Below are 8,652 nucleotides of genomic sequence, written 5' to 3' on the forward strand. Positions count from 1 at the left end.
ACTTGAATATCGACAATGGAGTCAATTTATTGATTAGGAACGCAAACATGATTTCTATTTCATGTGTCCACTTTATTGCTCTTTAACCCAGATTGATTCCATTAACCTTTATGAAGTCTGTTTAGTTAAACACACAAAGTGTTTTAATTTTTATCGTGTAAAATTTACGATATGTGAACATTTGAAAGAATTATTACATAGCCGTATGTTTGCAGTTCCTTTCGTCGTTTCAGCTTTTAAGGATATTTTGTGTAAAACCAGCAAATCGTCTATTTTCAAGACAACAAAGCGTGGGATTTACAAAAGCTACATGCAACAATGGAAATATAATCTTTGAGGCAGTCTAAGTTTTGATGTGAGCTATAACATTTTTGATAGATTGTAAGAAAAACATAAACTAATCGCATTTTCCAAATAATTTTTCATCTAATTGAACAATAAAACGATGACTGGGTTCCAGACTTGTCAACTAAATTTTTTTACGTGTGGAAATTTTATTAAGTATTTTCCCCACAAAAACCTGTCTAGCGTCCTTTTAATCCGCAACAAGAGCTGGGAAAATCTCCGTGCTAAAAGCTTACAAAGTAGTTTGATTAAAAACAAAGCTAGTTTTAGATTCTCTTCAGACAAAAATACATACAGGCTGTTTCACCTAATTTTGCGAGACCTGCGCCTGTAAGATGCAATCAATAATACATATTCCGATACCAACTCGATTACAAATTTTTAAAAATTGGATAATCTTCTCTAGTTTGTTTATCCTTTCAAAAATTGCAACGTTTTTAGCTAGTTAGTGATTAAGATAGGTAAACTAGAATTATATTCATGCGGTCATGCCGTCTTTTGATAATTGTTTCTGAAAAACTGCAGTTTATGACTATTAATGAAACAGTGATTAGTTTGTTAACTACTCTCATGGGTTTCCAAAAATTAAATAATTAAATGTGTATTTTTTGTATCCAGTGTTTTGTGAAGTTTGTACATTTGGGTGCGTACATTAAGCGCAAGTCTCGTAAAGTTGTGTAAAACACTTTGTATATTTAATTTACTAGATATTTGCGTTCATTGCAATTTATTTACTTTTCGTTATTAAAGTTTTTCAACGGAGAAACTTAGACATCTTGAGAATGTAATCTACTGCTTGCAATAAAGACGTTAAAGTTGAGTTAAAAACGTAATTGGTCCGAAAGTTAACAACGGACTCGGACTTTTGTTTCTAAAAAGACTTTTTATTTGTCTTGGAAAGAATCTTTCTGAATTTTTTTAAAGATTCAATATGTGAGTGAAGTATATTTCTCTTCTTTTTATTTAAAAGAAATATGAATAAGTAACTACTACTCATCTTTTAATTTATTTATTTAGAAAATTACCTACTTCCGATGACTCGTCAAGATCAAAGAAATACAGAGCACTGTTTATTCAATAAAAATTTTAATCAAAAAAATATTAACTTCATTGTTGATGAATGTAAATAGAGATGAAATGAATGTTGATTATTTTAATTAGAAAAAAAGCAAAATAACAGAGAATATTTTTTTTTAGTGTAGCAACAATTTATGTGGGAATTTTAAATCCAATTATTATTTCAGGTATCAGCTGCGCCATCCAATTTCATTTGAAGTTAGAGTAACATTTTATCATGCGCATTTTAAATTTTCGTAACATATGGTTGCAACGATCATGCCCGACGGATTACTTTGTTTCTCATTTATTAAACGTAAAATGACAAGTAAATTAGTTTGATAAGCTTAGTGAAATTATCTGAATGCGAGTTAATCTAAAGACAAGGTCTGCCCGGATTAATCTGATACCCGACCATATTGACCGGATAATAAACCGAATTACCCCGTAATGGTCGAGATTGTGGTACCAAGGCAAATATTTATTCGTTTTTATTGTTTTGGTTATAAACACAAAAATGAGGCGGTTAAAGCGTGTCATTAAATAAATAACGTTGGCTTGTTCCAAACAAATTAGTTAAAATTTAGCGGTCATAAAGTATTTTTACAATAAAGACATCTTATAATTTGTGCTTGGGTTTAGTTTACCTTGAAGATAACTAATCGGACGCAGTTATACAGGGTGATTCAAGAGCCTTAGACCATCTTTTGGGTGGTGGACGTCCTGCCGACTTAAAAGTTCCTATGACAAAAAAGTGTTTGAACCTTATTTTGTACGAAAACAGGGTGTTAAAAAAAGATTGTTAAATATTTCAAGAGGTAATAGTATGGAAAAAAAAAGTTATTCGTTTTTTGAAAGATTTATGTGCAGTCTGTAAAAAAATGCTGCTTCTAGTAAAAATTGTAAACATTTTCACATTTGATACCTCCGAAATCAAATTTATTAAAACTTTTTTGAAAAACGCTTGGTTAGAAGTTCTTTTTGTACTTGGCCTAGTTGTTGGCCTCGCTTCGCTTAGCCTTCAATCTATGGCCTTAGCACAAATAGACGCAGTTCTACTCTGAATGATATAATCCACTATTATAATAACTAATAGTTTTTAAATAAGAGTAAAAGCATTTTTTAGTATTTTCTTAATATTTTTTTAAATAAATAATTGTTTTTTAATTTGACAGAGATAATCTATAACATAATTTAAACACAATTTGTTTTTTTCTGGTGTTGACAATAAATTATTTAAGCTCTGATTATGGCAAAACCTGTGTTTGATGAATTTTCCTGGTACATAGCAAAAAGTCAAAAAAGACTTCATTAGAATTTGGTGTTCGCTTCAACATGTGGGTATTTGGAAGATTTATTTTATATCCTCTCGCTCGAGTTTTTATTGTTTGTGGATCTTTTGGCACTTTTTGCGATTTGGGGAGTGTATGTACTTACATTGATTGATAGTTGTCTACCCGAGTCGTGCTTGTGATGATAATGTTTCATTGTACTGAATCCAATTGTTGGAAAATACATTAATAAAAGTAATTTAGTATCATGGTGTAGAAATCACGTCTGAGCTTAATCCAATGTTCTCATATCATAACAATGATAACTGTCAGAAGTGACACCGCAAAAGTAAACTTTCTGTGCATGCACACTAACAGCATTAACAAGTTGTGGGTGGGATGATTATAGCACAAATTTTCATCGCTGTGTTATTCCGAATCCATATGGAAGTTTAAATAAAAAGTGAAATATTTTACGTGCATTGCAAATATTTGCGCGTTAGTTTGTTTAATAACAATGTATTGAAAACGCAGCTAATTCTACTAATAATACGTTCGAAAATGGCTGGAATGTTTAAAATAATTACAACTTTTTTTCTGCACATTGGCACATTGGTTATTTTAATTACAATTGTTAGTTTTGAATTGAATAGTATTCTACAAGGTGAGTTTTAAATTATACGCATAAACTTAGAGAATGAAAAGTTATGATCAATAATAATAAGTAAAAAAAATAAAAATTAATTAAATAAAACTTAATGTTGGTTTAGAATGTGCTGATTACTATGGACTTGTTGAAAAAAATTCACATTCTAAAGCAACATTAATAATTTTAAAGTCTTTTAATTCGATGATAAAATTGCCTTCTGTTAACTTATTTTTGTCGAAAATCAATAAAAAATACCACTAAACACCACCAAAATAAAGAAAATCGATACACTTATCTAAAATTTTAAAGTCTAATAGTGTTGATAACACGGTTTATCTCAATAATTGAGAAATTTTTATTATTTTTTTTACTATTAGTTACTATTTGGCATAACCTATCACATCCTAAAATTGTATATATTTTTTTCATTTCAGGAGTAGTAATTTCATGTAATTTTCTTAGTTTGCTGAACTTTAATCCGTAATAATTTTACAGTAAAACTTTTATAAGATATGTTATTTTAGAAGAGACCTAGAATTTTAGGTAAACAAATTTGTGTTAACAAAGATTCAAAGATTATTTTTAATTAATTCAGAAAGCAGTGCAATTAAAACTTTTTTGTATATGATGCAGCACAGAAAATTCAACTTGGTTTATATAATTGTAAAATGTTTGCAACATACATATTTAGCTTTGTAGTCGTTTTCCAAATTATTGTTTAATTAAAATTATAATCAATACAAGTAATAGGTTATTTATTAAATAAAATATCAATTCGTGCTATTTACGATTATTTACTCTGAGTAAATAACATTTTAATAATTTGCTTTGTTTGAAATTAATATTTCGAGTAGATTTGCCGTTTGAAATTTATTAGTTGCAAAATGTGTTTGTTGGGTGCGAAATTAATTTGTTCTTTAATTTGCACATTATCTCGAATTTTAAATTTGTATGCGTGTAGGTGATAATCAGGCAAATTCGTGTTGATTGTGTTCAAAGACCAGTCAGATTGAATATAATTTAATGAATCGGTGATGTTAATTGGATAAATGCACAGTCGGTCGCATAAAAGCTGAAAACTGGGTCAAAACTAACAAAACATGCTTTGTGTGCATTGTGTAATTTGGGCCACATTTACTCAAATTATCCTATTATAATCAAGCTTATAAACCAAAATGAAGGGAACCGTGAAACAAATCTAATATAGATCAACTTCTAGAAAGTTTAAAGCCAAAGAAAAAAACAATACATTTAAACTAGCAGGTTTGTGAATAAAATTTTTGGTTGGTGTTTTTTCATTCTCCGATCTACTTTAAACAGATTAGCGATTCGTTTACGGTTGAATCGGTAGGAATTGGTTTTCGCGAGGAAATGCATCGTATTGCAAAACCTAATCGGATATTTATTGAATTCGGTGAATTTCTCTTAAATTGAATAAGTTGGGATGTTATTAAGTGATATCATTTGTCGGGGGATCAAAACCGATTTAATGTTATAAATTAAATGCTCAAGATAAATCAAAATGGCTTGCCTAGGGGTAAAAAATCTACGGACCTGACACTATCACTAAGTCATTTATTCAAGTCACTTTCTCCTCGAATAAATATTGGTAGATCGAGTTTATTTCCAAATAAATGGAACAACCTCACATCCAAGCACATATATTTTTTACTTAGTAATTGTTTAATTAATTCAACAGTTCAGTACACAATAAAGTCGCTCAGAAATTGCAATTTCTGAACTTATTTGGCCCATTAGACGAACAAACAAACGCCGATTTCGATTGATCGTGCCTACAGAAAAAATGTAATGGATGTGGCGAGGTGTTGTAAAGATTGACCAACACTTAACAGCTGCTGTTTTTCGCACTAAACTTTTACAGAAATTAAGTAACCAACTAGTGATTTATATGAAGTGTCAGATTTTGTTTGAATTTGCTAAAAATATTTTTTTACATATTTTTGATTCGAAAAAAATGACGAATTTTTTTCACTTAACAGGTTATTTGTAACAAAGTTGAATTAATGTTATCTCTATGCTTTCGGATTTACCTAAAGAGGATTAAATATAAAAAAGTTTCAAATCGGTACTTTCCACGCGGAGGAAACCTTCGTTAATGCTCTTGGCTATTGAAGTATCGAATGTAACTTTCATACCTATTAAGCGTTAACTACCATTGTTGTGATGAAGAACAGTGGTTTGTGTTAAGCAAAAAACGTGTTTTATAACATTTTATTTATTTTTAGCAAAAATAAATAAAAATAAATAGTGAGGATATTAAAACACTAATTAATATTGTTGTTTATTCACAAGATTTGTAAATGTTATAAAAAGGTATATGTATATCTGTATAGAAAGAATAACCACCTCAATGTAAATTAAATAAATAGATAAACGTTGCTAAAAATGTTAAAGTGTAAAAATGGTGGCTGCGCCGGGCAAATTCTATTTATTTTAATTTTTTAAAACATACAGAGTAGAGCATAAAATTTAATCTATTAATTCGTAATATTTTGCTTTAAAAATAATTTGTTAATTTTTTAGATTTGGATTTATTGACTAATTATCTTCAAAAAATGTCTCTTGTGTTATTATTGCACGACCTATTGTTTTCGAGAAAAATGCGTTTTTTTATGGTGATCTTATTAAGCCATTTTGTGTTTCTTGTTCTTGAAATATGATAACCTGATTACCTAGAAGATGGTTTACAGGACAAAGGGAAATAAAAAGCCATTAAATTCGGCGACACGTTTCGATACTTTTATTGTATCTTCTTCAGGCCACAATATAGTCGTTTAGTTTTCATGTAAAAACATTCGTCATGCGCATAACAGCTGGCCAGTCTCAATTCTTCCTTGACCTTGCCATGCTCTCCACGCCCAACCAACAAAAATTCTTCGGTAAAGTCAAATTTTCCAACCATACATGAAACTAAACGACTATATTGTAGCCTGAAGAAGATAAAAGTATCAAAACGTCCCGACGAATTTAATGTTTTTTTTTATTTCCCTTTGTCCTGTAAACCATCTTCTACGTAATCAGGTGATCTTATTAAGTTCGAAAGTCAACCCGCAATTGTTTACTACGTCTGTTTCCAAGACAGTAAGTTGCATTTACTCGTTGCTATCCCAAACTCGTCGGTAAGTATTGTGTTTATTGTTTCTAACGATAAACTCGTCGGTAAGCATTCAAAGTCGTCGCCAAAGTATTTTGGCGTTCTAGAATATTTTTTAGACATTTTATTAATAGTATGATAAGCGTCACGAACGGTAAGGACGTTTAGTCTAAAAACTATTGTCAAAAAAGTTTCTTTTACTTTTCCAAAATTATTTTTTAATTTTTTGTCATCTTTTAATAAAAATAAAGGTAGGCATATGTTACATCAATAGATTCAAAAAAAAGTTTTTTAAAAAATGATTAAATTTGACCCCTCGTGCCATTAAAAAAGTTAGCCTTGTATTTTCATAATAGATGAAATAAATGTAGAAAATTGAAAAAGATCTCAGATGACAGAATTTAAAGACTTTTAACTGTTTTCCAAATTTCAACGTGCAACAAATACTTATTAATTTTGGTATATGTATATGTATTTTTATTATTTTTGGTACATAAGTATTTAATCGCAAACAAATTTAGATATTTTCTATTTAAAAGAACATTTATTTTTGCGACTAATTGATAAATTCTTCTATTTTGCTACTTTAAGGACGCTACTAACAAACTCGTGAGTGCGTTAATGGCCTAGTGAATTTAGTTTTTTTAATATTAGTTACTGTGGCGTTGTTTTTATTGTTTTTATCAATTTTACGAATTGCTGGTGTCGTATACCGACATAAAAAAATGAATTTTTTTTCGGATTACACACTATGAGAATAAGTGTCATGTCCAGTTGAATTTTCCAACGCTTTCATCAATAACACGCTATATTTTACGTGTCACTAACTAACACAATTTTAATTTTAATAATCTTTTCTTTAAAAGCGACATAAAAAAGCAAAATAAAAAAATACCTAATATCGAGCGATCAAGATAATTTCTAATCGAGGCATCCTATGTCTGTAAAATGTCAAGTAAAATGACAAGTCGAAAGGTAAAATTGCATGATCAAAAAGGTGATGATTATAATACCTAAATTTATAATTTACCTTCAAAAAAAACCGGTATTATTATACGTCGGCAACTAATTCCAGCTCATTTTGCCGTTTTACCTTTCGTCTTGGAATTTTATTTGACATTTCACGTGCATTTAGTTCAAAAACAGACATACGTCCTCGGAAGCAAAGATGACTCGATTAGAAATTATCTTGATCGCTCGATATAAAAGACACTTTATAAAGCTCATTTAAGGAATCGTTTACTTCTCAACTAGCTGCTAGGCGGTTGGTATTAGAATTTTGAACTTTTGTTTGAGTGGATGCCTTCTGATATTTGTGGTTTAATATATTACTTATTTCTTTTTGGGCAAATATCTAAGATATTTATTGTCACCATCAGTCTTAGTCCAGTCAAAATAGACATTTCAAATAACTAAAATTCCGACAGAGCTAAATTTTGGTGGAGATCTTGGGTACACCATTAGGAATAAAGTGTCAAAAGTCCCCATCGATCCCATGTGTGCTAAAAAAGTTATTCGGGGTCAAATGTCAAAATTTGAGGTTTTTTAGATTTTTTTCGAATACGGTAAGTTTTATCAAAAAAGTAGTACAGACAAAAATTATAGATCTTAAAATTATCTACAAAAATGGTCCTTATACTTTTTTTCTAAGAATCACCATTCCTGAGATATCCTGATTCTAAAAGTTGAAGGAGTCACATTCTACATGATATGCACATACAGAGTGCGCCAGAACTCGCGCCCCAAAGAAAAATGCTATGTAGGGTAAGGTACCAGGAACATGGAAAAAATTAAAAAAAATTCTATCTATATAAATATTTCGATGTTATGAGAGTTTAAATTTTGCACTTTGACTCTATTTATTTCTGTAGGATAATTTTCCAAGTTTTTTTGCTACAGGCTATTAGAAGAGAAAACAAGGAAGCTGTATTCTAAATTATAACTCTGATTAATGTTATTTGTGGCTTTTGTTGACAAAAGTTTTGTACCTTCACTAAATAATTGTAAAAAAAATATACAAAACCATCAGTATTATTAAATAGACATAAAAAATGTCAAACGTCAAAAAATAAATGTCAAAATTTTTTGACAGATAGAATTTTTTAAACATTTTTCCATGTTTCTGGTATCTTATCTTACTTGAAATTTTTCTTCTACTTCATTAAACTTATAAATATCTCGATTCCATTAGAATTAAAAAGAATTTATTTGGTAAT

General features: G+C 29.5%; 1 protein-coding gene across 4 annotated transcripts in view; it reads right to left on the reverse strand.

The window, feature by feature from the left end:
* Window positions 1–8,652, reverse strand: part of LOC123009436 (5-hydroxytryptamine receptor-like) — a 93,529-nt gene that overhangs the window by 39,780 nt on the left and 45,097 nt on the right. The window contains exon 1 of one of the 4 annotated variants that reach the window (XM_044405781.1): window positions 2,049–2,120. The exons of the other annotated variants lie outside the window; for them this stretch is intronic. The gene's annotated coding sequence lies outside the window, so the exon portion shown is untranslated. Of the gene's footprint in view, window positions 1–2,048; window positions 2,121–8,652 lie in introns of those variants that run through there. 4 annotated transcript variants of the gene reach the window in all.

This window comes from Tribolium madens, unplaced genomic scaffold, assembly GCF_015345945.1.
Source record: "Tribolium madens isolate multiple individuals breed KSU strain unplaced genomic scaffold, Tmad_KSU_1.1 Scaffold_19;HRSCAF=116;Tcas5.2_LG9, whole genome shotgun sequence".
Classification (NCBI taxonomy): Eukaryota; Metazoa; Arthropoda; class Insecta; order Coleoptera; family Tenebrionidae; genus Tribolium; species Tribolium madens.